The sequence below is a fragment of the Phodopus roborovskii genome, unplaced genomic scaffold (genome assembly GCF_943737965.1).
Source record: "Phodopus roborovskii unplaced genomic scaffold, PHOROB, whole genome shotgun sequence".
In the NCBI taxonomy this organism is placed as follows: Eukaryota; Metazoa; Chordata; class Mammalia; order Rodentia; family Cricetidae; genus Phodopus; species Phodopus roborovskii.
This window is the reverse complement of record NW_026126480.1, coordinates 59,369,635-59,397,391: the sequence shown is the minus strand read 5'-3', so window position 1 is coordinate 59,397,391 and position 27,757 is coordinate 59,369,635. Positions and strand designations below refer to the sequence as shown.

The window sequence follows — 27,757 nt, the reverse complement described above, 5'->3', positions numbered from 1 at the left end:
ATGAAGACAAGTGGACAGAGAAGACTGAGCTGGTGTACAGGACATGCTTCCTGTCCCAAGCCTGAAGTGTGGAGCTGGATCTATCTGGTTGGAAAGATTGGAAATGACATGGGAGTGTCCTATGGTCTTGGCTATGGAGACTCCTGGCCAAAGCCTGGCTCTTTTGCAGTGAAGACAGGGAAGGTCAGACTAGGCTAGTATACATGTGTGACCCATGCTAAATCTGATAGGTTGCAGAAAAGGAGTGGACAGGAGGTCAGGAGTACTTATAAAACTGGACCCTGGAGAGGATTAGGAATGCTGGCTACTTCATAGGGTGGTGAAGGTGGCTCACAATAGACCTGGGAGTGGTTGCAGGTATGGCAGGACCTGGCAGAAGCCTAGAAATTGACTCTGGCACAGGCAGAGGTGGTCAGACCCTAAGCAACAATTTCAAATACTATCTTGTGGGCTGGAGAGATGACTCAGAGGTTAAGAGCACTGGCTGTTCCGCCAGAGGTTGTGAATTCAATTCCCAGCAACCACATAGTGGCTCAGAACCATCTAAAATAGGATCTGATGCCCTCTTCTGTCATGCAGGTATACATGCAGAGCATTCATACACATAAGATATAAATCAAATTTTAAATATTATCTTGTCAAACACAGCTAAGTCAAAAGTTTTAAAAGGGTGAATGAAGATAAAATTGGAGGTAGATTGCAGTCACCTGAAGAAGTGGTCATCTCATGCATCTGAATAGACTGGTTTTCTCTGAGTGGTCACTCTTATTCCCTCCCTCTAAGACTCTTTCCAGATATTGCCCAGTGTTTCCTGAAGGCAAAGTCAGAACCTGAGGACCAATGGACATGAGCTTAAACCTTGCTGGTGTCTTAGTACAAAGCATTTTCCTTTCTATACATTTGGATAGGGAAGATAGCAAGGTCAGATAGCTAAAGGGGTCTACTTGGTATGTGCTTTGGGGACCTTCAAAGTTTCCTAAACACATTACCTAATTCTTCCTCTTTTTCTCTTCATTTCTGCCATTATGCTCCTTCCGTCTTTCTTTATTCTTTAAATTAGATAGTTACACAAACATGAGGAAAAAGAACAGATCTATTTGTCACTTTTCTTATTTCAAATATCTGTGATGCCTTTTTGAACATGTTCTACCATGCAGCCATGTTTAAAAGTTAAGAAAATTGGTCTAGGATAAGAAAATGGAGAATTTGTTAATTCATTATGAGCAATCTGACCCAGAGTTGCACAGAGAAGTAGTGATGAGTTCTATGGAAAACTGGCAAAGTATCAACAAGGTTAGCCATGGCCTCTATATGAGCTCCAGGATTCTTTGAAGATGAAAGGAAGATTTGTTAGTTTCAGAAGGCCTCAAAAGATGAATGCATTCCCAAGTGTGTGGATTATGAGCAAGTGACTACTTCCTAATGCTGGTCTCTCATCTGTGACCCAGGAGACAGATGATTTGCTGTTTGTACTGCTTTAATTGGCTCCTTCTGGTGTGAGTTGTGCATTGAGTTCTCTTCTTATGTGTGACAGAAAATCCACAAGCACTTAAGACCCTTTTGCTCTACAGCTGGACCATTGCTGAAGCAGACCAAGGGAATGAAACCTTGTGAACAGTAACAATGTGCTCAGCTGGAAGAAATGAAGACATGAGATGCTCCCAGAACCTGGAAGTGGAAACATTTGTTGGTCACTTCAGAACACCTGGGTGCACCACAAAGTAGAAGGAGTTGGATCACATGAAAGAAAATATTTTGGAAACTTTATGTGAGTCCCTTAGACTCTGCTACAAGGTGTGCTGGTGGCTCAGATCCAGATTTTACAGATTTACAATAGCTTTGTCTAATTGTCGTTCAGTGCTAGGTCTCACTATGTAATTGCTTTTGTACAGCTTTTCAACACAGCAGTCAGATTCCTAGAAGTTTGATCTGAATATGTAGACTGTGTGAATATGCATTAACATATGGAGAATAGGGACCAGATGGGAGGGCTACAAAAGCCATTGCTCACTCAGTTGATGTTGAGGTCTGAGAACACAGACTCAGAGGTGAGGATCAATGTTGAGGCACTTAACCTACCTGATTTCTTTCATCAAAAAAACGTTAACTTTGTAAAAAAAAAAAAAGGGGGGGGGCTATTGTTCCCTAATTGATCAAATCTAATATATTTTGAGGAACTTTCTAAATTTGAAGTCAAAAAGCATTTCCTGCTTTGTTCCTTTTGTTTAAGATTGCTTTCATATGGTAGGGTGGGTATAGTTCACCAGTGGTTCAGTGAGAATTTCAAAGGGCTGGAAGAAAGAAATTTTACTGTTTTTCACAACACAGAAATGACAAATACTTGAAAAGATAAATATATTTAGCCTGCTTTAAACATAAATTGAAAACATGTACAGAAACATTACATGACCATGTCATTAGTCTTCATTAGTTATTAGTTATTACAAATAGTTTTTTTTTATTGCATAGCCAGGTTAGTTAGGGAGATGGCTCAGTTGTGAAGTGCTTGCCCTGCAAGCATGAGGCTCTGGACTTGGATCCTCAACACCATGTAAAAAGCCAAGTGTTGTGACATGCACCTGTAACACAGTTTTGAGGAGGTAGAGGCCAGCCAGTATAGCCAAATTTAAGAAGTCCAGGTTCAGGAAAAGACCTCTCTCAAAAACTAAGATAGAGAGTAAATGAGCTAGTAAATGATTGTTATCTGTGTTCTCTACATGCAATATATACAGATATACATGTGCACACACAAGATGCATGGCCAACATTGAGGGGCATTTATTTTGGAGACATGATCTCATTATGTTGTATATGTTGGTCTTGAACTTGTGAACTCAAGCAACCCTCTACCTTACACTCCTAAGTGGTGTGGCTACTGGCATGTACCACCAGACCTGGCTATGAGGAACTTCTAAACTATTAAAATGCTTGACTGAGATTAGCATAAAGAAGGGTAGAGAGAGGGAAAAGGGAATGGAAAGAGGGATTGATGTAGTACTTGGTGTTTTACAATTAGTCCTATATGCATTGTTCCTAATAGAGCAATTTTTTCATATTTTGTTTCTGACAATGGTTGGTTTAATCATAATTTTTTCAGTGTCAGCTAAGTAAATACTGTGGAGGGCTGTCAGTCAAATATCGCAAAGGAAATGAAGTTATCAGAGATACTACTTTTTGATGTCATCTTTCAATTTCCTTCTCTTTTCATTTCCTGAGCAAGCAAAAATGTAGGTTGAGCTCAGTGAGGAAGAGCTCTTTCTCATAAAAAAAAAAAAAAAGAATCTTGGAGAAAAAGGCCAAGATAAGCTTTACAAAACAAGAAGTATTATGCCCTTTTCATTAGTAGAAAGCAACTACAAACACAGCTTAGTTAGAAATAGCAATCCTTAGTGGATGAGAGCAACAACATGGCAATGTAAAGATACCTCTGAGATTAACAATATGGTGGCTGGTTTAAACCAGGTCTCTGTGTGCTTTGTTGTAGCTATTTTCTCTCTCAGAATTCTGTGGGTGTGCACTCCAGCAGGCGCCACTGGGGAAAGCTGAGCATTCTGAGCATCAGTTGTTAGAGTAATTTTGAACAATAATGTGCTACCTTATAAATTCTTCCTCAAAAATAAATTATCTCCCTTTCATGGAGAGTAAGTCCTGCCTTTCTGCCCCTTTCCTGAAAGAATGTTTATGAAAAATATGTTATGGTTGTGTGTGTGTGTTATATGCACATGCTTATGTGGACATGTGCATGTGTGTTTGCACATGTGGGTAGAGGCCAGCGTTAGATGTTAGGTATCTTAATAGCTCTCCATTTTGGTTTTGTGTTTGTTTGTTTGTTTGTTGTTTTGTTTTACAGTTTGTGTTGACACAGGCTAGATTTAATCACCAACTGCAATATCTCGCTGTCTGCACTGGCCCCCATCCACCCAGCTTTGAGGTTAGAGATGTACTCTGCCAGCCCCAGGCTTCTACATAAGTACTTGGAACCTGCATGAAGACTCGGTTCCTCATACTTGAGTAACTTGGAATGGAATCATCTTTTCATCTCTAGTTGTCCTGTTACTGACAGCACTTTCAATGACCTTCTCATTGCCCTGTTCATTTACACAACAGTGTTTCAGAATAAGTTCTGTTGATAAAGAGACATTTGGAGAGATAGTCTTTACACCTAGTAGTCTTTCAACTTTTACCTTTCTGCCTGCATCTAGCATGTAATAGCCCATAACACTGTATATTTTCTTCATGCTACACAGGGTCTCTAGATTATAATTATGCCTCCACATGGATGTTTTATATATTACCTGGCTATAGGCTTTTTATAAGAGGCTTTGACTTACCCATCTCACCAAGAACATTGCTTTCCATGCCATGGTTCTTATATAAGCCCAAAGCAGGGATCGATATATTTTATTGTGAAACAATGAGGCTTAACATTCTAGGATGAGGTGGGCTTTGGGGAGATGAATAATAAAATAATCTCCTTCTTTTACTTTTCCTTAGCAGGTGATGTTAATCATATCTATGTCAAGAGACACCTCTGTAACTGTGTTTGTCCTCCTGGGGCTCTTGAACCAAACAAAACTGCAGCTCATCCTTTATACTGTCTTCCTAGGGACCTACCTCATGACTTTGATTTGGAACCTGGGCCTCATAATCCTCATCAGGATGTACCCTAACTTGAAAATGCCCATGTACCTTTTTCTCGGTTTCTTGTCACTTATAGATACCCATATTCTTTTTTCCATTAGCCCAAGAATGCTTTTGGACTTCTTAAAAGCTGAGGAAACAATTTCCTTCATTGCTTGTGCCACTCAGTATTTCTTTTTGGCCTGGATGGGTATGTCTGAGTGCTGTTTGCTGGCTGCCATGGCCTATGACAGATATATGGCCATCGGTAACCCTCTGCAGTACTCATCCATCATGGCCCCAAACCTCTGTTGGAGGATGGTTACTGGTGTCTATGTAAGTGGTTTTCTTATTAGTTTTGTTCAAACAGCTGTTTGTTTTACTCTCACTACTGTGGGCCAAATGTCATTCACCATTTCTTCTGTGACATGCCTCAGATCATTCCCTTGTCTTGCTCTGATCCTTTCATCAGCCAGTTGGTTCTTTTCCTGACAGCTGTTTTTGTTAGGTTTGGCTCTTTTCTTGTTATCCTCTTATCCTATGTTTTCATTGCAGTTTCTATCCTGAAAATAGCCTCACTCAAAGGCTGTGACAAGGCCCTCAAGACCTGTGGTCCCCACATGGCCACAGTGACTCTCTTCTATGGCACAGTCCTCTCTGTGTACAAGTACCACAGCTCTCAGCACTCCACAAACCAAGACAAGGTACTATCTGTGGTCTATGCCATCCTCATCCCCATGTTAAACCCTCTGATCTATAGTCTGAGGAACACAGAAATCAAGGGGGCCCCTCAAGAAAATGATGAAGAAGGCAGCACACTTATCTCAGAAAGGGTAGCATCTGGGCAGGTACCACCCCTACGGGGAAGGCAGAAGTAAGAATGTGAAGGATACCTTTCATATTAACAGCTGAGAAGACAGATGTGGTAATAACCTGGCCTCTTTGACTCCTGGTGTGTCTTAGCTCTTTCCAGGTGGTCTAAGACAATGTCATTGAAACTGAACACAGCTTGAAAAACTTGCTCCTCAGTGCCTTCTGGTTATTACAAGACCTTTGCACTCATGAGCTTAGTGTCTATGGTTGCCTACACAAGGTCTAAATAACAGCAAGCCAATTAACATGTTAGCAAGGCTGGAGAAGGGGCAACAAGCTCTCAGCCCTAAAGTGAGGAACCATTTGAAAATTTATGACTATGATAGGATGGAGCATTATATTTTAAAGGGGATGGTCTCTCACAGTTGGATATCTGCATACCTGTGCATATATGAGTGGCACTAATTGGATTCAGTGGGTCATTTTTAATGGAGGGCATGAAAGTAAAAGGGGAATGTGACAATGATGGGAAGGTTTTAAAGGTGGTGGGATATAGACATGAGCAAAACACTGTATGAATTTATGAAATTCTCAACTTTTTTAACAAAAAAGAAAAATCTGCTAGTACTTGTAACTAGAACCCAGATAGCTAAAACCTTAATCACAGTTGTTTTTAGAATAAAGTATGTTTAAGTGTGTTTTAAGAGCTAGTACACAGAGAGAGATGGCAAGACAGATTTTTCATTTCTTCACTGATTGTAGTGATTTTAATTTAGTAATTTTTCCACCATAGTAAACCTAAAGCTACATGATGTATGAAATAACTGTTTGGAAATTGAAAATGAGTTGAATTATTTTTTATAATTTTAGGTTCAAGCAGGAACACATAATGAGAATAAATGAATATAAATGAAAGGAAAAGATAGAAGAAGGGAAGGGAGAGGGAACATACAGTGGTTTTTTTAGGTTGCTTCTCAAATACATAATCCTTTCCCTCCATATTGAAGAATATTTCTTGAAGCAGTCAGATCAAGAGTTCAAGGTCAAGACCAGGTGACAGAAACCCACAGAGACAGCTGACCTGAACAAGGCGGAGCTCATTGACCCCCAGACTGATAGCTGGGAATCCAGCATGGGACTGACTCAGAGCCCCTGAACATGGGTCTTAGGTAGAAGGCCTGGGCAGTCTAAGGCACCTCTGCCAGTGGAACCAGGATGTATCCCTGGTGCACAAAAGGACTTTGGGAGCACGTTCCCCATGGAGGATACTCCCTTAACCTAGAGGTAGGAGGGAGGGCCTAGTCCCTACTCCAAATGACTTGACAGATTTTGTTGATCCCTCCTGGAAGGCATCACCCTCCCTGTGGAGGCGGGGAATGGGACAGGAGGAGTGTCAAGGGGCATGGGTGGGAGGGAGAGTGAACTGGGATCAATATGTAAAATAAGAAAAACTAAGAAATATTTTTTAAAAAAGAAAGTAGAATGGAAAGTACGAAGGACTTTAAGCTGGGAGGAAAAAAAAAAGAGTTCAAGGCAGGAGTTCAAGGCCTCAGCTATGTATCAGCTATTTAGTGGGCTTTAGGTCAGATTGGGCTATATGATACCCCCATCTAAATAAATAAATAAATAAATAAGGCATGATCATATTTATATGTGAAAACTTTAAAGGAGAGACAGAAAATAAAGGAAGAAAAGAGCAAATACAGATATGTCACAAAAAAAAATAAAACAATGGATATGAAGGTGGGGTATACAGAGGAGGGAATGGGAGATGTAGATGAAACAATTGAATTCAAAGTATAAAATAGGATTGAACAAATCCTAAGATCTAATATACACCATTGAGATACGATTATAAGTAGTATATCACATTAAGGGTTTCATTTCTCATGCATAATTACCTCATTCAGTTAATGGGAAGAAACAGTCAACCCTGCAAAGCAGATGTATAGGATCATTTCCCATGTATGTGTGAGAAAAACAAGACACCAAGGAACACAATGGAACTTATTCTTGACAGAGCCACAATTTGTGATTCAACTATGAGAGCTGATAGCAGGCAATTTGAGTTCAATTCTGACTCTGGTCCGTAGAACTATGTGACTTTGGGCAGATAATCTCTCAAAACCTAAGAATCCTTATCTAATGTGAGACTATGAGCAGTAACTAATTAGCAGAGTAGCTCTTTAGTGAAAATAAACTTAAATAAAAAATACTAAGCAGTAGATTACATTACAAAGATACAGTAAATGGTACAGTAATAAAGAAAGCAGATGAACTAGTAACCAGAATTAAAGCTGGACACACTTGCTCATCTGGTGTGCATGCAACAAGAGCTTCAGGAAATCATAATTAACAATCATCTCTTCAATACAGAGCACTGGAAAAACTGTAAATAAATGTGGTCCCTTGTAGTGAGATATTCACTTTGTCTGCTTCTGTGCCACTGACTGCACCCATTGGGGATGGAGCCAGGGGCGGAAGTGACCTGTGGAACTAGGTCTGAGGAGAAGCCTGGGAATGCACTTTTGTGGGCAGGACATGGAGAGGAGAGAATCCAGTGGAACTTGCTGGTGTTTGTTAGGTATAAGGTTTTTCCTCCCGTCACTGGTCTAGTCCCGCCGCCGTGCCAACCCCAAATAACACACTGAGACTCTGTATTTGATATAATGCTATTGGCCCGGTACTAGTTTATTATCAGCTAGCTCTGTCTTAAGTATTAACCCATTTCTGCTGATCTATGTATTTTCACGTGGTCTTCTCTTACCGGGGAGCCGGACTGCATTCTGCTTTCTCCAGACTCTCCATCTTGACTCCTCCTTCCTATTTCTCTTTCCTCCTTGTCTCCTAGTCCCTCCTATCTTCCATTCCTATTGGCCAACAGTGCTTTATTCATTAGCCAGTATGAGAAACATTTACAGGATGGCATCTCCCATCAGGTGTTCATCTGTCTAAGTTGTAAGTTATTTCTCCCTGAATAAACATCTGTTTAGCCTATTTGTTTATCCTGATCCTTATTAAACTGCAATATCTGGTGTCAGAAGTGGGGTCAGGATTTTCACGGAACCTGGGTTTCACCCGGGTGGCAGACACCATTCCCTTCCCCCACCATCCCTGAATAGGCGGTAGCCATGTCTAACCAGGCAGACACACCACAGCTTCTGAGACATTTGTGTCTGCCCTACACCTCCTTTTATATCCACCACAGTGCTGAGACCACTGCTCATCTTCTGCCATTACCTCAAATTGCATTCACACAGAGCCCTGTGGGGGCCAACCAGGCCAACCAGGCTCGTGTGTTCCCATGCAAGGCCTAGACTGTGGGCCTGCCCTGTTTGTGTGTTCCTGCAGCCCAGCAGAGCCAGTTGCAGGCGACACCTGTTAGCCCTGAAGTCCCAGCAATTTTTACAAGGCTCATTTCACTCCTTTATTTAACAAAATTTTGCTTGCCTTAGTTTGTTAAGAGCTATTCTATAGGAACAGGGATCAGAAGGATCGTCTGCTGCTGGACACTATTTGGTGCTACACTTCCGGGCAGAACCAGGATCAGACAGATCCTCTGCTGTCAGATGCTATTTGGTGGAACACCTCCAGGTGTAAATACCACAAGTTGACATCTACAACTAAAAGCATCAAAGTTCCAGGACAGCAGAATTACACCTAAGGTAATTGTAACATCCTTTGCAATTTAAGCTGCTATAATACCTGAGATTAATTGTTCTATACCTATGGCGGATAATTTTACAATGCAGGACTTTAGGAATTCTTCTACTTCATATATAGAAGGAATTTTAGCAGAAGAAAATTATGACTGGACCAATATATACATTTTTCATAATAGCAATGGGTTTCATCATTAATATTATATTCTTAAAGAAATGGTTTGAGGTTAGAGCAAACAATAAGGAACTTGTACAAACCATGGGAGACTTAGTAACAAAGATTCAAAATATTGAAGATGGCAATATAGAGCTGACAAGTAGAATACAAAACATGGAACATAAAAATGACCAAGTAGAAAACAAAATTTGTTCCATGTCTGATGCCTCAATAACCAAACCAGAAATAACACAATGCATTAACATGCTAGCAGAAACAGTTCATTCCTGGTCAGATGAAGCTACTAATAAGGTTAAAAAATTGGAACATCAGATAGAAAGACTAGCAGATAGAATCTCTTCCATGTCTAAGGATAATGGCAAGCTAGAAGATAAAACATTGTTTCTGGAAGGCAGTTTACATGCCATTCAGATAATATCTAAGGATGAGAATATTAAAAACATGGCATCATTCATAGTTGGAGAAAGTAAGAAACTGACTCATGCAATGAAGGCTCTAGAAAGTTATATGAGTCAAGAAATTCAGACACTCAAAGAAGCAATGGAAAATAGATTTCAGGCCTTAGAAGACCTTCAATCTGATACATCAGAAGAACAACTACAGGTAACAGGGCATGAAAAAGATGTAAAATTTTCTACACCATTTAGAGTCAGGGAAGCTTTCCCTGTATCTATTAATGAAAAACCAGCAACAAACAAACACCCAAAAGGTGTCATTGCATATCAGTGGGAACCAATATGTATGAAAGATTTAAAAAGTATAAAGGAAGCAGTAGTCTCTTATGGCATGCACTCACCATATGTGAAGCAATTAATAGAATTATGGGCAATTAATAACAAGGTAACCCCTATGGATTGGGATCAGTTAATATCAGCTGTCCTTGAAAACTCCTCTCAATTAGAATGGAGGGCTTTATGGAGAGAGGAAGCAAAAAACTCTTGAACTTCAAGGCTTAAAGAAAGGTTATAAAGCTCCCCAAGATAAAATTCTTGGTGAAGGTCTTTATGCTGACCCAGAAACCCAAGCTGCCTATGATGAACATATCTTGTCTCTATGCAGTACAGCAACTTTGAATGCTTGGGATAAGGTTCATGAACTAGGGAAGAGGATAGAATCCTATACCAAGATAAGGCAAAGACCGAGAGAATGTTTTAGTGTGTTTCTTGAAAGATTGTCTAGAGCAGTACAATTAGAGGTCGCAGACATAGATTCTAGATGAATACTGATAGAATCATTAGCTTATGAGAATGTAAATCCACAATGCAAACAAGTGCTTTGGCTTTTAAAAGTCAGATCAGCACCCCTGGATGAATGGGTCCTATACACAGCCAGCATTGAGTATAATGACAATAAAACTGAAGCTTGGGTAGGAGACGCCATATCTAAAGGTCTGAGAAGACATCAAGATAACAGAGTCTTAATTATGATGACATAGAAGCTTGGGTAGGAGAAGCCATCTCCAAAGGTTTGAAAAGATATCAACATATCAGATGTTATAACTATGGTAAGATAGGACATCTAAAAAGAAATTGTAGGCAAAGCATCTCTAGAAATAACACTCCCAGGAACGAATTGAACAGAAGGCCTCAGCCTTCTAAATTATGTAAAAGGTGTGGCAAAGGCAGACACTGGACAAATGAGTGTAGATCGACCAGAGACAAACAAGGAAACCCTTTACCATTGGGAAACCCCTTGAGGGGCCTCTCGAAGGCTCCCATGTCAAAGGTGGTCCAAACATTCCCAGTCACAGTGGAGGACAATCTCCCACAGGACAATTAGAAGGTCCTGTGCCTATTATAAAAACTCATACCACTCTAGATGACAAACTAGTGATGGAAGTTGAATCAAACATGATAGAAGGAAATAAAAACGTATATTTTGGCAAACCTCTATAAAAAGTCAAAGGCCTAGATTGATAGTTAAGATGAGTAACAGACTGTTTGAAGGTACTGCTGACACAGGGGCTGACGTAACTATCCTAATAAATCTTGGCCTCAAAGATGGTCCCTGCACAAGGTAAATGTTCAATTCTTAGGGATTGGAACCTTGTCTCAGGTAAAACAGAGCATGAGATTGATTGAATGCATAGGACCAGAAGGACAGAGAGGAAGGTTGAGAACCATATGTGGCTGATATAGTGATAAATTTATGGGGTCATGATCAATTACAGCAATGGAATACACAGATTAACGTTCCTCCAGTACTAGATAGGAACCATAAACGACCTCATGATTGTGGAAAAAATACTATAAAGTACTATACAAGACAGACACCAATATCCAGACTGTACAAAAACAGAATACAAGTGCCAAACAAACAGAGCAACCAAAAGCTCTACCCTTAAAATGGCTAACAGAGGAACCTGTCTGGGTAGGGTAATGACCTATGAACTCAGAGAAGTTAGAAGCTTTAGAAAACCTGGTTCAGGAACAGCTAAATGCTGGACATATCGAGGAATCAGCCAGCCCTTGGAATTCTCCTGTATTTTTTTATCAAAAAGAAATCTGGTAAATGGAGAATGCTTACAGACCTGAGAGCCATCAATAAAGTTATCCAGCCAATGGGCTCTCTACAGCCTGGAATGCCTTTGCCTTCTTTGATACCTAAAAAATGGCCTATTATGATTATTGATTTAAAGGATTTCTTTTTCACTACACCTTTACAAGATCAAGAGAAAGAGAAATTTGCCTTCATGGTACCTAATTACAATAATTCTCAACCAGTGAAGAGATAGCAATGGAAGGTTTTGCCACAGGGAATGCTAAATAGCCCCACTCTGTGCCAATATTTTGTACAAAAACCACTGGAAATAATTTGTAAACAGTTTCCACAATCTATAATCTATCATTACATGGATGATATATCACTAGCTGACTGTAAAGTAGAAATATTAGAAAGTAAAGGAAATTTTACCTTGCTGGGGATTACAAATTGCACCCAAAAAAATACAAAAAGGAGATTCTATCAACTACTTAGGATGTAAAATAGGTCTACAGAAAATTAGACCACAAAAGGTACAGGTCAAGAGAGATCGCTACCAGACTCTTAATGATCTTCAAAAATTACTAGGAGAGATTTCTCAACTGCAAACCATTATTGAAGTAGAAGGGAATGATTTGAAAAACTTGAAAATGGCCCTAAAAGGGGACAAGGACTTGAATAGTCCATGAATACTATCAGCTGAAGCTTAAAAGGAATTAGAATGGATAGAAAAGAGGATACTATAAGCACATGTGGACCATGTGGATCCAAAACTAGACTGTATTCTGGTTATATTATCATCTAGAGAATATCCTTCAGGGATTTTGATGCAGAAAGAAGATATCATATTATAGTGGATATTTCTACCACATAAACAGAATAAAAAACTGAAAACATATGTAGAAAAGATCTCTGACTTGATTATAAAAGGTAAATTAAGACTTTTGTCAACTAACAGGAAGGAACCCAGGAGAAATTATAGTACCTTTAACTAATGAGTTAATTTCCTCCTTATGAAAAGATAATGAATATTGGCAGAGAGCATGCAGTAATTTTTTGGAAATGATTAGCAACAATTATCCCAAAAGTGAAAGAATCAAATTCATAAAGAAAACGATTTGGATCTTTCCATGCATTGTAAGAAAAAACCTATCTCTGGAGTTCATGCATTCTACACTGATGCAAACAAATCAAGTAAGACAGGATATAAATCAGGAAAAATAAGTAAAGTGGTTCAAAGTCCTTACAATTCTGTACAAAAGGCAGAATTGTATATCATTCTCATGGTACGGAGAGCACCCATCTTCAAACAGCCAAAAAGACAATGAACATGTAGGTGCCTACAGAAGAGAAGATATCTCTCCAGAAACAATCACTTAATGAAGAGGAATCTGATTTATAGTAAAAAAATATTTAATCTTAGTAAACTATTTCTATACAGAAATCTATTTCTCTTTACTAGTATTCTTGTAGTCCCAATTCATGTAAGCCAATGCTGTCTTTGGAGTTGGATTTGGCATTCCTTCTCTAAATGCAAGTATGTTGTTAAGATTAAATTCACAGTTTCTACCTTATATCAAGAAGCCAATTGGTGTAAGGCAGAAGAAAACAAAATCTGGGAATTCATTTGCTTATATGCAATTTTCTCTCTGAAATCCTAATTTTCTCATATACATTTTAATGCTTATTGTTGCCTTTCCCTATATACATACCTTAAAACTTGAAAATATTACTTTGAGATTGATGTTTAAGTTTTCCACAAGGAATAATAACAATTCCTGATAGCAGTCTTTGAACTCTCCGGAAAGAATATGGGGCCCCACTTCAACATATCCACTTGAGACAACATGATGTATCTGTTCTACAAACATCACCCTAAAACCGGTTTGAGACTGTTTTGCTTGAGACAGCTCCTAACTAGCTAGATGTAATGGTGCACCTTCTTATTACGCCCTGGCCAGAGTTTCAAATAGAACTACAGTCAAGCATTTCCTGCCACATAGTGACTAGCTACATATGTCACAGCCAGTCCGGTCGAGAAATTTGGCTGCTAAAAATTTTCTTTCTACAGGATCCCATGGAGCAGTCATCATCCCCTTTCAGCAGGAAGTAATCTTGTGATAATGCTGCCCCTTTTCCCCATGCTTGGAATTTAGGGCTAATATTCATCTGCTTTGGGTTGGTTTTACTTACTTAGTGTTGGGTATGGAAGGTGATGCTTAGACTTGGGCACCTCTTTTAGACAGGAATAGGGTATGGTTGGGAAAGATATGGTTTAGAATGGATATAAGTAGATTAGCCTATCTTCTTGTGAATTATTTTTCTCCCGTTGTCTGGTCTTGTCCTACTGTCCCGCCAGCCCCAAATAACACACAGAGACTCTGTATTTGATACAATGTTGTTGGCCTGGTTACTTGTTTCTTATCGGCTAGCTCTGCCTTAATTATTAACCCATTTCTGCTGATCTATGTATTTTTGCATGGCCTTCTCTTACAGGGGAGGCGGCTGGCATCCAGCTCTCTCCAGACTCTCCATCTTGACTCCTCCTTCCTACTTCCTATTTCCTCCTTGTCTCCTAGTCCCTCCTATCTTCCTTTCCTATTGGCCAACAGTGCTTTATTATTAACCAGTGTGAGAAACATATACAGAATGACATCTCCCATCAAGTGAGATATTAGTATTATACAGCTTACAGTGTTATATATTATTATTTGTGGTAACCAATGTAAAATTAAGTTTATATTCCCTTCCTGGAAGAATTGTATATTATATTTTTGTCATATTGTGTAAAATCTTTCCACTTATGATGTTTTGTGCACATTATTATTACCATATTCTATGTATATATACTTTTGCTTGTGTTCAAGATATTTTGTATATGATACAATTTGGGATATTTTTATCATGCTGACATTTATAGTTCTACCTCTTGTCTAGACATTTCTACTAGACATTTCTACTCTACCTCTGTTTTTGGAATTTATACATACATACATACATATATACATACATACATATAGTGTTTAGGTATTTGTCCCTGCTTTACCTAGAGAAGTTTCAGTTTTTTAGCTAAGTTCCTGAGTATTACAGATTATCTTTACCCATGTTTCCTATACCTATGATATTAGTCAGACATAGATGCTTAATCTTCAAACACTTCATAGACATGCAGAACATGGCATTTAAATGTTTTAATATTAGTGCTCTGTTGACATGAGACACTGTTGCTCCTGACAGCACCATGTACTTTCCCGAAAATATGTTGGACACTGTTGTTGCTCCTTCTGGAGTCCATCCTTGCCTCAGCTAATGGCTTCTTAGGCAAAGAACTGCCCCCACCTTGATATGCTTGCAGGAGACAAACATAGAAGACTGCTGAACCTTGCCAAGACAGGGTAAGACAGCCTTTCTACCTCCCTGCTTTTGTTGCGTTCTATCAGATACTCTAGGCCTTAGCCAAAACTGGGTGTACCAATTTTGGTGTGAGACCTTGGGTGACTGTCCAGGTAGCCTGCTGTTTCTGTCCTCGCTGCACCTTTTGAAGTTGCCCATCTGCACTTCCTGTCTATCCTAGTATCATTATTTTCCTTCTCAGGTCTTGATGAGGTTGAAGATTAAACTATGACAACTATTATTCTCTCTTTCTATTAGGTACTAGACTTAAGCTTTCCAGCTTAGGACAACTCTATTATAAACTCCGTTTTATGCCTTTACCCTAGGACTAGATATGTAGGTTGTTTTGTTCTCAATTTTCCTTTTCTTAGAGCACACTTGTTATTCACTGTTTTGTATATAGTTGTGTATCAAGCCTAAATCTTTTCTTTAGACTTAAAGGGGAATTGTAGTGGGATATTCACTTTGTCTCCTTCTGTGGCACTGGCCATGCCCATTGAGGGTGGAGCCAGGGGCAGAAGTGACCTGTGGGACTAGGTCTGAGGAGGAGCCCAGGAACCAACGCTCTCTTGGAAAATATTAAGTGATTGACTTAAAACAATTAGGGTTTACCTCTGAACCTTAAGTTAAAACCAACCCCATTCAAACAATGATGACTGAGAACATAAAAGAAATCTCTCCCTTCCCCCGTTTCTCCTCAGATGATGGTTATGAAAGCTAGGCAACAATTACATGCTTTTGTAATTTAACTATCAATATAATAAAAATCAATTATATACAGTCCTAACAATCCAGTCATTTCTATGCTTATAGAAAGAATCTCTGGCTGAGAGTTGGTGGCACACACCTTTAATCTGAGCACTTGGCAGGAGGCAGAGACAGGTGGATCTCTGTGAGTCCAAGGACAGTCTGGACCACAGAGCTAATTCCAGGACAGGCTCCAAAGCAATACAGAGAAACCCTATCTCGAAAAGAAAAAAGAAGAAGAAGGAAGGAAGGAAGGAAGGAAGGAAGGAAGGAAGGAAGGAAGGAAAGAAGGATCTGGTTCCTTTACCATATACACATACATCTGTTATTACCTTTAATTTCTATAAAATGAAAATTAGATTACTCCTCATGCAGGTGAGAGGACTCAGCACATAAAGGTGCTTTCCAACAAGGCTGGTGACCTGAGTTCAACCCCTGGGGCCCACAAGACTCTGACCTCCACATGCACACACCAATAAACAGATGTAAATTATATTAATAATTCTTTAGGCATCCCTACTACACCAGAATTACACATTAAATTGCTAAAAAGTATCTTACATGAACTTTTTTTCTATGTCTCATCTGTGTCCTTTGTTGAATCAATTTTAGAAAATCCAGTCTCTCACAAAAAGAAATGTGCATTTCTCACAATGTCTGAGTACTACTGTTGCTCAGTCCTTTGCCCACTGTGCTTTTAAATCCACCTCCTTCTATATCCCTGACTGCTCTCCCAGAGGCCATGTTAATCCCTAGAGGTGTGGTGTATGCTCTTAGCTCCCATAAAGTGCTTTTTATGTGGTTTTTTCTTTAACACATAGTTTTATATAATGTAGTTTCAGTGAGATATATAGTAGCACATATATAAAAGTTTTGGTAAATTTCAATTGTATGAGAGCAAAAACCCATATTTGTGTAAAGTTAAATAAGATGAATTTTGAACCATTATGGAATGCAAACTAATGAAAAGAACAGAATTTGCAATTCATGGTGATGAGTATATAATTTCCATAATATAGTCTATCCTAAATAAGTGGTTCTTCTCTTTCCTATTATATTTTATTTTTTTATTTATAATTTTTATTTAATTTTATATAACAAAGTCCAATTAAAAGAAAACACACATTTATACACAATATTTGGGAATTTGGGCGTCGTTCTTTCCAAACTACTTCCTGCTGGTAAGGGGCGCTGTCTTGGGGGATTCGAAGATTCAGATATCCTAGCTGTAGTCTGTAGGGCTGTTTTGTCCAGCTGTTTTGAATGTAGGATCAGCTTGTACTCTGTTTCAGGTGGTCTGGCGTGATCAAACCACATTAGTCTGGAAGGAATCCACATCTTTTCATTTTCTGTGGAAACAAAAATAGAAATCCTTTTCCCCAGTAACTTGTTCTTCAAGTTAAATTTTGGAGTCAAAGCATTTTTTTTTTTTTATTTATTTTTTACATGTCGATCCCAGTTCCCTCTCCCTCCCTCCCTCCCTCCCTCCCCTTCAGCCCTCCCTCCCTCCTTCCCTCCCTTTTACCCTCTCTGCCCTCTCACTTGCACTCTAAACACCCTCCCCTCCCATTCCCCCACCACAATTCCATATGTAGGGGAATGCCATCCAGTTGGGGTCATGTAGATGTGACAGGTCCTGTGAAGTAGGGACTAGGGCTTCTCTCCTGTCTCTAGAATAAGGCAGTTATCCCTCCATGGGGGATATGTTTGCAAAGTCCTTTTGTGCACCAGGGATACATCCTGGCTCCACTGTCTGAGGTCTCTCAGACTGCTCAGACCTTCTGGCTGAGACCCATATTCAGGGGGGCCCGAGTCAGTCCCCTGCTGGCTTCCCAGCTATCAGTCTCGTGGTCCTTAGCTCCTCCTTGTTCAGGTAAGCTGTCTCTATGTGCTTCTGCCGCATGGACTTGTCCTCTCCATCTGCTTCTGGGTTCTAGTTCAACTCAGTGTTTATGTATGGGTGTTTGTTCCTATTTTCAACAGGCATTAGTTGAAGGCTCCATGGAGAAGTTAGTTGTTGATCTCACTCTCCGGGAAGGGCATTTATGATAGCCTTTCCACAGAAGCTGAGATTGTTAGTTGGGAGCAATCTTGTAGTTCTCTTGACCTTTCTTTGTGTTCAACTTTATCTTCAAAACAATATTGGCTCCCTCTTTTATGTTCTCTCTCTCTCTGTCTCTGTCTCTCTCTCTTTCCTATCTTCCATTCCTAACCGGCCCCACCCCCCCCCCCCCCCCTTTCCTTCCTCCCCCCCCCTCATTTTCTCCCAACCCCCCCACCCCCCCCCCCCCCCCCCCCCCCCCCCCCTCCCCCTCATTTTCTCCTACTTCTCTCTCCATTCGCTGTCCTCCCCCACTTCACCTGAGCTCTGGGGGACTTGTCCCTTCCCAGTTCTGTGAGGGACTTTATATGAATCTCTTAGAATACACCTTGTATCCTAGTTCCTCTGGTGATGTGAATTATAGGCTGGTGATCATTTGATCTAGTTCTAAAATCCATATATGAGTGAGTACATACTGTGTTCCTCTTTTTGTGACTGGGTTACCTCATTCAGGATGGTTTCTTCAAGTGCCATCCACTTGCCTGCGAATTTCAAGATACCATTATTTTTTTCTGCAGAGTAGTATTCCATTGTGTAGATGTGCCACATCTTCATTAACCATTCTTCAATTGAGGGGCATCTAGGTTGCTTCCAGGTTCTTGCTATTACAAATAGTGCTGCTATGAACATAGTTGAACAGATGTCTTTGTTGCATGGATGTGAATCCTTTGGTTATATGCCTAAGAGGGGGATTTCCGGGTCCTGTGGTAAACTAATTCCCATTTTCCTGAGGAACCGCCATACTGATCTCCAAAATGGCTGTATGAGTTTGCACTCCCACCAGCAGTGGAGGAGTGTTCCACTTTCTCCACATCCTCTCCAACATAAGCCATCACTGGTGTTTCTAATTTTAGCCATTCTGGCAGGGGTAAGATGGTATCTCAAAGTTGTTTTGATTTGCATTTCCCTGATAGCTAAGGATGTGGAGAATTTTCTTAAGTGTCTTTCAGCCTTTTTGATTTCTTCTATTGAGAATTCTTTCTTCAGTTCTGTACCCCATTTTTTTAATAGGGTTATTTGGTGTTTTGTTGACTAGTTTCCCAAGTTCTTTGTGTATTTTGGAGATCAGCCCTTTGTCGGATATAGGATTAGTGAAAATCTTTTCCCAGTCAGTGGGCTGCCGTTTGGTCTTGTCGACTGTGTCCTTTGCCTTACAGAAGCTTCTAAGTTTGAAGAGGTCCCATTTATTAATTGTTTCTTTCAGTGTCTGTGCCCCTGGAGTTATGTTCAAGAAGCGGTCTCCTATACCAATTTGTTCAAGGCTACCTCCTACTTTCTCTTCTAAGAGGTTCAATGTGGCTGGATTGATGTTGAGGTCTTTGATCCATTTGGACTTGAGTTTTGTGCATGGCGACAGACATGGGTCTATCTGCAGTCTTCTACACACCCTCATCCAATTGTGCCAGCACCATTTGTTGAAGATGCTGTCTTTGCCCCATTGTATAATTTTAGCTGTCTTGTCGAAAATCAGGTGTTCTTAGGTGTGTGGATTAATATCAAGATTTTCAATTCGATTCCATTGGTCTACCTGTCTATTATTATGCCAATACCAGGCTGTTTTCAGAACTATAGTTCTGTAGTAGAGCTTAAAGTCAGGAATGGTGATGCCTCCTGACGTTCTTTTATTGTATAGGGTTGTTTTGGCTATCCTGGGTCTTTTGTTTTTCCATATAAAGTTGATTATTATCCTTTCAAGGTCAGTGAAGAATTGTGGTGGGATTTTAATGGGGATTGCATTGAATCTGTAGATTGCTTTTGGTAAGATTGCCATTTTTACTATGTTTATCCTACCTAACCAAGAGCATGGGAGATCTTTCCATTTTCTGGTATCTTCTTTAATTTCTTTCTTTAGAGTCACAAAGTTCTTATTATATAGGTCTTTTACTTGTTTGGTAAGCATTACACCAAGATACTTTATGTTGCCTGTGGCTATTGTAAAGGGTGATGTTTCTCTGATTTCTTTCTCTGCCTCTTTGTCGTCTGAAAAAAATAGGGCTACTGATTTTTTTGAGTTTATCTTGTATCCTGCTAGTTTGCTGAAGGTGTTTATCAGCTGTAGGAGTTCCCTGGTAGAGTTTATTGGGTCGCTTATGTAAACTATCATATCATCTGCAAATAGAGACAGTTTGACTTCTTCCTTTCCAATTTGGATGCCCTTGATCTCTTTTTGTTGTCTTTTAGCATTATCTAGAACTTCTAGTACGATATTGAAGAGATATGGAGAGAGAGGACAGCCTTGTCTTGTTCCTGATTTTAGAGGAATTGGCTTAAGTTTCTCTCCATTCAGTTTGATGTTGGCAGTTGGTTTGCTGTATATTGCTCTTATTATGTTTAGGTATGTTCCTGTTATCCCTGACCTCTCTAATACCTTTATCATGAAAGGGTGTTGAATTTTGTCGAAGGCTCTTTCTGCATCTAGGGAGAAAATCATATGGTTTTTCTTTTTCAGTTTGTTTATATGGTGGATCACGTTGATAGATTTTCGTATGTTAAACCATCCCTGCAGTCCAGGGATGAAGCCTACTTGATCATGGTGGATGATTTCTCTGATGTATTCTTGAATTCAGTTTGCCAGTATTTTATTGAATATTTTTGCATCGATGTTCATCAGGGATATTGGTCTGTGGTTTTCTTTCTTAGTTGTGTCTTTGTGAGGTTTGGGTACCAAAGTAATTGTGGCCTCATAAAAAGAGTTTGGCAATAAACCTTCTGTTTCTATCTTGTGGAACAGTTTGAGGAGTAGTGGTATTAGTTCTTCCTTGAATGTCTGGTAGAATTCTGCACTGAATCCATCTGGCCCTGGACTTTTTTTCGTTGGAAGGCTTTCGATGACTGCTTCTATTTCATTGCGGGTTATAGGTATATTTAAGTTGTTTGTCTGTTCTTGATTTAATTTTGGTAAGTGATAGTTATCCAGAAACTTGTCCATTTCCTTTGAATTTTAAATTTTTGTGGAATACAGATTTTCAAAGTATGACCTGAAAATTGTCTGGATTTCCTCTGTGTCTGTTGTTATGTTCCCCATTTCGTTTCTGATTTTGTTAATTTGCATGTTCTGTCTCTGCTTTTTCGTTAATTTGGATAAAGGTTTGTCTATCTTGTTAATTTTCTCAAAAAACCAAATCTTTGTTGCATTGATTTTTTGTATTGTTTTCCTGGTTTCTATTTTGTTGATTTCAGCCATCAAATTGATTCTTTCCTGGCGTCTACTCCTGCGGGGTGAATTCGCTTCTCTCTGTTCTAAGATTTTCAGTTGGGCTGTTAATTCTTTTATGTGACTATCCTCTGTTTTCTTCATATGGGCACTTAGTGCAATGAACTTCCCTCGCAGCACTGCTTTCAAGGTGTCCCATAAGTTCGGGTATGTTGTATCCTCATTCTCGTTGAATATTAGAAAGTCTTTAATTTCTTTCTTTATTTCTTCTTTGACCCAGGAGTGGTGCAATTGCACATTGTTAAGTTTTCATGAGTTTGCAGGTTTTCTGCTTTTTGTGTTGTTGTTGAATTCCAATTTTAAAGCATGGTGGTCCGATAAGATACAGGGGACTATTCCTATTCTCTTGTATCTGTTGAGGTTTGTTATGTCTCCTAGTATGTGGTCGATTTTAGAGAAGGTTCCATGTGGAGCAGAGAAGAAGGTATATTCTTTTGTCTTTGGATGGAATGTTCTATAGATGTCTGTTAACCCCAGTTGAGACATAACTTCTGTTAATTCTTTTGTTTCTTTGTTGAGTTTCTGATTTGTGGTCCTGTCTAGTGTTGAGAGTGGTGTATTGAAGTCTCCCACTATAAGTGTGTGAGGTTTTATATGAGCTTTGAGTTTTAGTAGTGTTTCTTTTACGAATGTGGGTGACTTTGTATTAGGGGCATAGATGTTCAGAATTGAGACTTTGTGTTGATGGATTTCTCCTGAGATGAATATGAAATGTCCGTCTTCATCTCTTTTGACTAATTTTGGTTTGAAGTCTAACTTGTTAGATATTAGGATAGCTACGCCTGCTTGCTTCTTATTTCCATTTGATTCGAAAATCTTTTTCCCAACCCTTTACCCTGAGGTAATGTCTATCTTTGGAGCTAAGATGTGTTTCTTGTATGCAGCAGAAGGATGGATTCTGTCTTCGTATCCATTCTGTTAGCCTGTGTCTTTTTATAGGTGAGTTAAGACCATTAATGTTGAGGGTGAGTAAGGTCCATTGATTGTTGATGCTTGTTTGATTTAGGTTTGTTGTTGGCAGTGGTATTGTGAATATATTTGTTCTGCTTCACCCTAGGTTTCTGGTGTAGTTGGATTATCTGTTGCCTACATTTTGTGGGCGTAGTTACCTTCTTTGGGTTGGAGTTTTCCTTCCAATACTTTCTGTAGGGCTGGATTTGTAGATACATATTGGGAAAATCTGGTTTTGTCATTAAATATCTTGTTCTCTCCATCTATATTGATTGAGAGTTTTGCTGGATATAGTAGCCTAGGCTGGCATCCGTGTCCTCTTAATACTTTTAGAACATCTATCCAGGACCTTCTGGCCTTGAGGGTTTCCATGGAGAAGTCAGGTGTAATTTTGATAGGTCTGCCTTTATATGTTACCTGTCCTTTTTCCTTCGCTGCTCTTAATATTCTTTCTTTATTCTGTATGCTAGGTGTTTTGATTGTTATATGTCGAGGGGTCTTTTTTCTTTGGTCCAGCCTATTTGGGGTTCGGTATGCTTCTTGTACTTTCATGGGCATGTCCTTCTTCAGATTTGGAAAGTTTTCCTCGATGATTTTGTTGAATATGTTTTCAGCACCTTTGAGCTGGGCTTCCTCACCTTCCTCTATGCCTATTATTCTTAGGTTTGGCCTTTTCATGGTGTCCCACATTTCCTGGATGTTTTGTGTTAAGGATTTGTTGGATTTATGATTTTCTTTGGTCGATGAATCTATTTCTTCTAGTTTATCTTCTGCGCCTGAGATTCTCTCTTCCATCTCTTGAATTCTATTGGTTATGCTTGTGTCCGTGGTTTCCGATTTTTTGCCCAGCTTTTCAGTTTCCAGCCTTCCTTCCGTTTGTGTTGCCTTTATTTTCTCAATTTCAGTTTTCAAGTCTTGAACCGTTTCCTTCACCTGGTTAATTGTTTTTTCTTGGCTTTCTGTACTTTCCTTAAGGAATTTGTTCATTTCTTCCACTTTTTTGTTTGTTTTTCCTCCATTTCTTTAAGGGATTTTCTCACATCTTCTTTGAGGGCCTCTATCATTTTTATGATGGTGATTTTTAAGTCGTACCCTTCTGCTTCCTCTGCTTTGTTGTTGTGTTCCATTCTAGTTGGTGTAGATTCCCTAGATTCTGGTGGTGTCATGTTTGTCTTTCTGTTGTTAGGTGTTCTCTTGTATTGCTTTCTTCCCATAGTTTCTTCTAGTAGGTGTTGGTGGCGTCTCTTCCCTCTCTCTCTGGTACTTCCCCAATGGGCTTATGTGGATCTGAGATTCAATATCTGTAGCTCTGTGTGGTTCAAGCTCTCTAGGAGGTTTCTCTGCAGACAGGGATCCAGGGATAGGGTCAAGGATGAGGATCCAGAAGAAGATGCCAGCAGGTACTCACAGTGGTCCTCTGGCCAATAGCTCTGGCCAATAGCTCTGGCCAATAGCCAGCAGAAGTGGACGAGGGCTGAGCTTGAACTTGAGAAGGTTTTGCAGGGTAGTGGGATCTCACTGGAAACTGGCGCTCTCCCGCTGAGACCTCGTTCTTTGGCAGGGGCCCGGATTTGGGGGTCAAGGATCTTGCCTGCAGGAACTCCGAGTGGACCCACAGAGAAAGGCGGATCTCTGGGAGGGGCCCGGGACTCCAGAGGACTGGAGGCGGGGTCAGAGACCAAGCCCGGTGGAAATTACAGGTGGTCCTGCGTGGATAGTCAGGTCTCCTTTGTTCGGAGTTGCTCAGAGAAGTCTCTGAAGTAGGGTGGACTGTTGGCTCCACCCTCTGTCCCAGTGCTCAACCAGAGCAGCAGGACTGTAGGTGGGGTAGGGCACAGGGTAGGGGGGTAGGCTGGAGGTGGGGATGGGTGGGGGTGTATCAGAGCTCCAAGGGTGCTCTCGATGGGGACCAGAGACAGGAGCAGCAGGATCAGGGGCCAATCCAGGGAGTTCAGGCAGGGGAGGGGGGAAAAGAGGTTGTAGGGGATAGGCAGCCCCAATTGGGCCCAGACTCACCTCTGGCCAATAGCCGGTGGAAGAGGACGAGGGCTGGGCTGGAACTTGAGAAGGTTTTGCAGGGTAGTCTTACATGAACTTTTAAATATGAAAGCTTTATAATCTATAGTAAAGGTACTCCACACTGTAGGTAATTGGTTGTTACCTACATTGAATATTCATTAGAAGGTTTCAATTAGAAAAAGAAAATAAGCCAGCATGGCGCCTCCAATCTGTAATATAATATTCAGGGGACTGAGCCAGGAGGACTGCTGTAAATTCAAGGGCATCCTGGTCTACATAATGAGTTCTAAGTCAGCCTGAGCCATGTAGTGAAACCCTATGTCAAAAAATAAATAAATAAATAAATAAATAAATAAAAGTAAAAAAGAATTAATAACTACAGTATCAAAGTAAAACACTAGATCCAGAAGAATCTTAGATGGATAGTGCTAAGTTAAAACAACAAAAAAAAAATATATGTATATATACTATTAACTGTCTGATACTCCAGAAAAGACAAAATTATGGAGACATTTAAAATATCAGTGGTCATTCATTCACCAGGTAGAGATGGACAGAGCACAGAGAAACACTTAGGACTATAAGATAATGTAATGTTGGCTGCCTGTTATCACATACTTGTCAAAACTCACAGTGAACAGCACAGAAAGCAGAGCACAAATGAAAACTAGTTATGTGTTGGGTGATAATGTTCCTGTGAGGGTTTATCAGCTGTACCAAAAACACCATTTTGACACAGTGGCAACAAATGAGGAAGGGTTCACTTGTGTAAGGGTAGGAGGGTTGTGAGGACTCTCTTTACTTCCTGCTCAACGTTGATATGCAACTAGACTTACTTTTAAAAAAATTAAAGTCTACTCCCTTAAAGATGAAAGCGTGAAGCTTGACTTTAATGGTCATGGACTGTGGTTGGCTGGGCTTCTGCTGCTGTTCCTACAGGGAATTTTAGTTGATCAGTGTAGGCATAAGCAGTTATTTTTTGTCTTGGGGAGTCTGGGCTCTGCTTGGAAGCATCCTGTCTCCCAGGAGATTCCAACCTAATAAGCAGTGTTCTGAGAGTTAGTGGGATAGAGTAGAATGTGTATGGTGAATGGGGGCTCCAGCACCTTGTTGTGTAGACACGATCTTACCCCTCTGTTTCAGCTTTCAGCTGTATCAGCTTTCCCTCTTAGACATATCTCATGGACCTGGGCCCACAGAGCCCTTGATTATAGGCTCTGTCTTTTGATGGAATGATGACAGGCTATGGAAAAGGCGGTCTGAACACAAGATGGGGAGAAGGACTGCCTAGAAACCTAGTTGTTTTGTGTTACACTTTCAGCTGAAGGGTCAGTTTTCAGTCCTGCCCACTCTGTGCAGGTTCCTACTACCTTACTTTCATGAGAAGTATCAATTCTCTTCTCTCCGACTTTTCCTACCCATTTGTGTGCTTTTATTGTAGCTATGGCAGAACAGCCAACAGAAATAATTTGCTGCAGATAGGATCTGTTTAAGGGAATAATCCATTATGGTGGAGATAGCATGCTGGCGGACGGCTCTGATACGGGGCAGTGGGAGATTGACGGAGAAGCAGACTGGCTACAATGATTCACTTCCCTCTGCGAGCTCCACCTTCTGAAGACCGCAGACCCTCTTAAAACCGTGCTGTCTGCTGGGAAAAGACTTTAAACACATGAACCATTAGGGACAGTCCATATTCAAACCATATTTTAAACATTTATGTATTCTGTGTGGAGGGGTACCACCACAGCCCCCATGTGAATATCAAAGAACAGTTGGCAAGAATTTATTCTCTCCTTCCACCAAGTGGATCCTGGAGTTTTGAACTCAAGTCATCTGACTTGGCTGCAAGCTTTATCTATTAAACCATCTCGTTGGCCCACATCTCAGTGGTTGTGCTTAATTTTTTTTTTTAATTTTAGTATCATTTATAGGTAAGCTTTAGGAAAGAGTAAGAAACCTATGTGGATTCAATCCAAATGTTTAACACAAAATAAAAAGTATTTTGAAGCCATTTTTTAAAGCCATTTCATATTTTCAGCATAAGTAAATGACTAACATACTATTGCTCATGTAGCATTTCCAAAAACTTAAATCATTTAAACACATTTAATTGCTAATCATTAAGTAGAAAAAAAATGTTTTATTTACACATGTCTAGTCACACTTATTTCACCCTAACTTTCTATTTAATACTTCTCTCACAAAATTAACTAGCTTACACTGTTATCTTAGCATTTCCACAGTGAAGTATTATTCTCAGGTGGTAAAGATATATAAATGCATGAACATTTAAATTGTAAAAGAATCACATTTATTCTCACTCCAAAATTATAATTAAAGCTTTAAAAATTTTAAATTGCAATCTGTTAGAGGAATTCTGTATCAAATACAGAAGGAAAAAAACCTAAATACCTGTTCTTACACATTTTAATTGACCTGAAAAAATAAGGTCTACCAATGCACAATTTTTATGAATTTCATTTCTAAAACAATTCTTTCATTAGCTCTTTAAAATTAGCATACATAAAGTAGATTTCATTATGGCACTTTTATAAATTTACCCTTTTAAAACTAAAGAAAATGAATTTATGTGTTGTTGCAATAGAGTATGTTAATTATTGAATAGTCATGACAATCTTATTTACTTGAGATCTCGAACAAAAACTTTTTTCCTATATAACTCATTCATTTTAGTGTTTTCATTGTTGGTTTTTGGGGGTTTTGGTTTGGTTTGGTTTGTTTAGGTAGGCCTGGAAATTTTCTAAGCATAAAAACCAGGAGAATTTCAACATTATGAGTCAAATCAGTAGCATACAATAAAATGCTAAGGTTAATTCACTCATTCAGCAAATGTAGATCAAACACATTTGATGAGCCAAACACTATTCCTATGCTAGAACGCTGAGTGTCAGTTATCACTGACTGAAGAAAGGTGACCAAGAGAGCACTGTGAAATCATCTCCTTCCAAACTGGCAGGCTGATAACATCACAGAGATGCTTACCAAGAAAGGCTGCACCCCCATCCTGTCCTGTGTATCACCAGGAACTCTGAGGAAAATCACCCTTGGAAAATAGAGTACAGTCAAACTTGCCTTTAAGTAAACAGGCCATAGTAGTCTGCTATCAACTGTTACAGTGAGATGCCTGAGGCAATTAACTTATAAAGACATAAATGGTTTTAGCCACAGTTCTAGACGTTGTGGTCCAAGACGGAACAGTGCAGTTACTCTACGGCTGTGATGAGAGCGCTGGTGCCGATGGTGGGGAGCACATTGGAGTAAATCTCCCACATCCGGAGCCAGTGAATGTAACAGGGCCTCAGAATCTATGATGAAAGTGCCATTCAAGCTGTCAAGCTTAGCATGTAGACAGTGCTTTCTGACAAAATGTAAACAAAGACCTACTCCATCAAAGTCCATAGTTCTGGAAAAGCTTCTAAGTGCGCTAATCTTGCTTTTTGGCTTCTGTGGTTCTGCTTCTGGCTTACTATTCTTGTTGACTGAAGTTATCAGCTGAGAATATGGGTTTTGTGCTTAAAGCTCACCCTGAGAAATGCCACTCTGGGATCCCAAAC

General features: G+C 39.7%; 1 pseudogene; it reads left to right on the top strand.

Annotated features, from left to right (window-relative positions):
* LOC127227849 (olfactory receptor 5A1-like) lies at positions 1-27,514 on the top strand (annotated as a pseudogene).
* Positions 27,515-27,757: the final 243 nt, after the last annotated feature.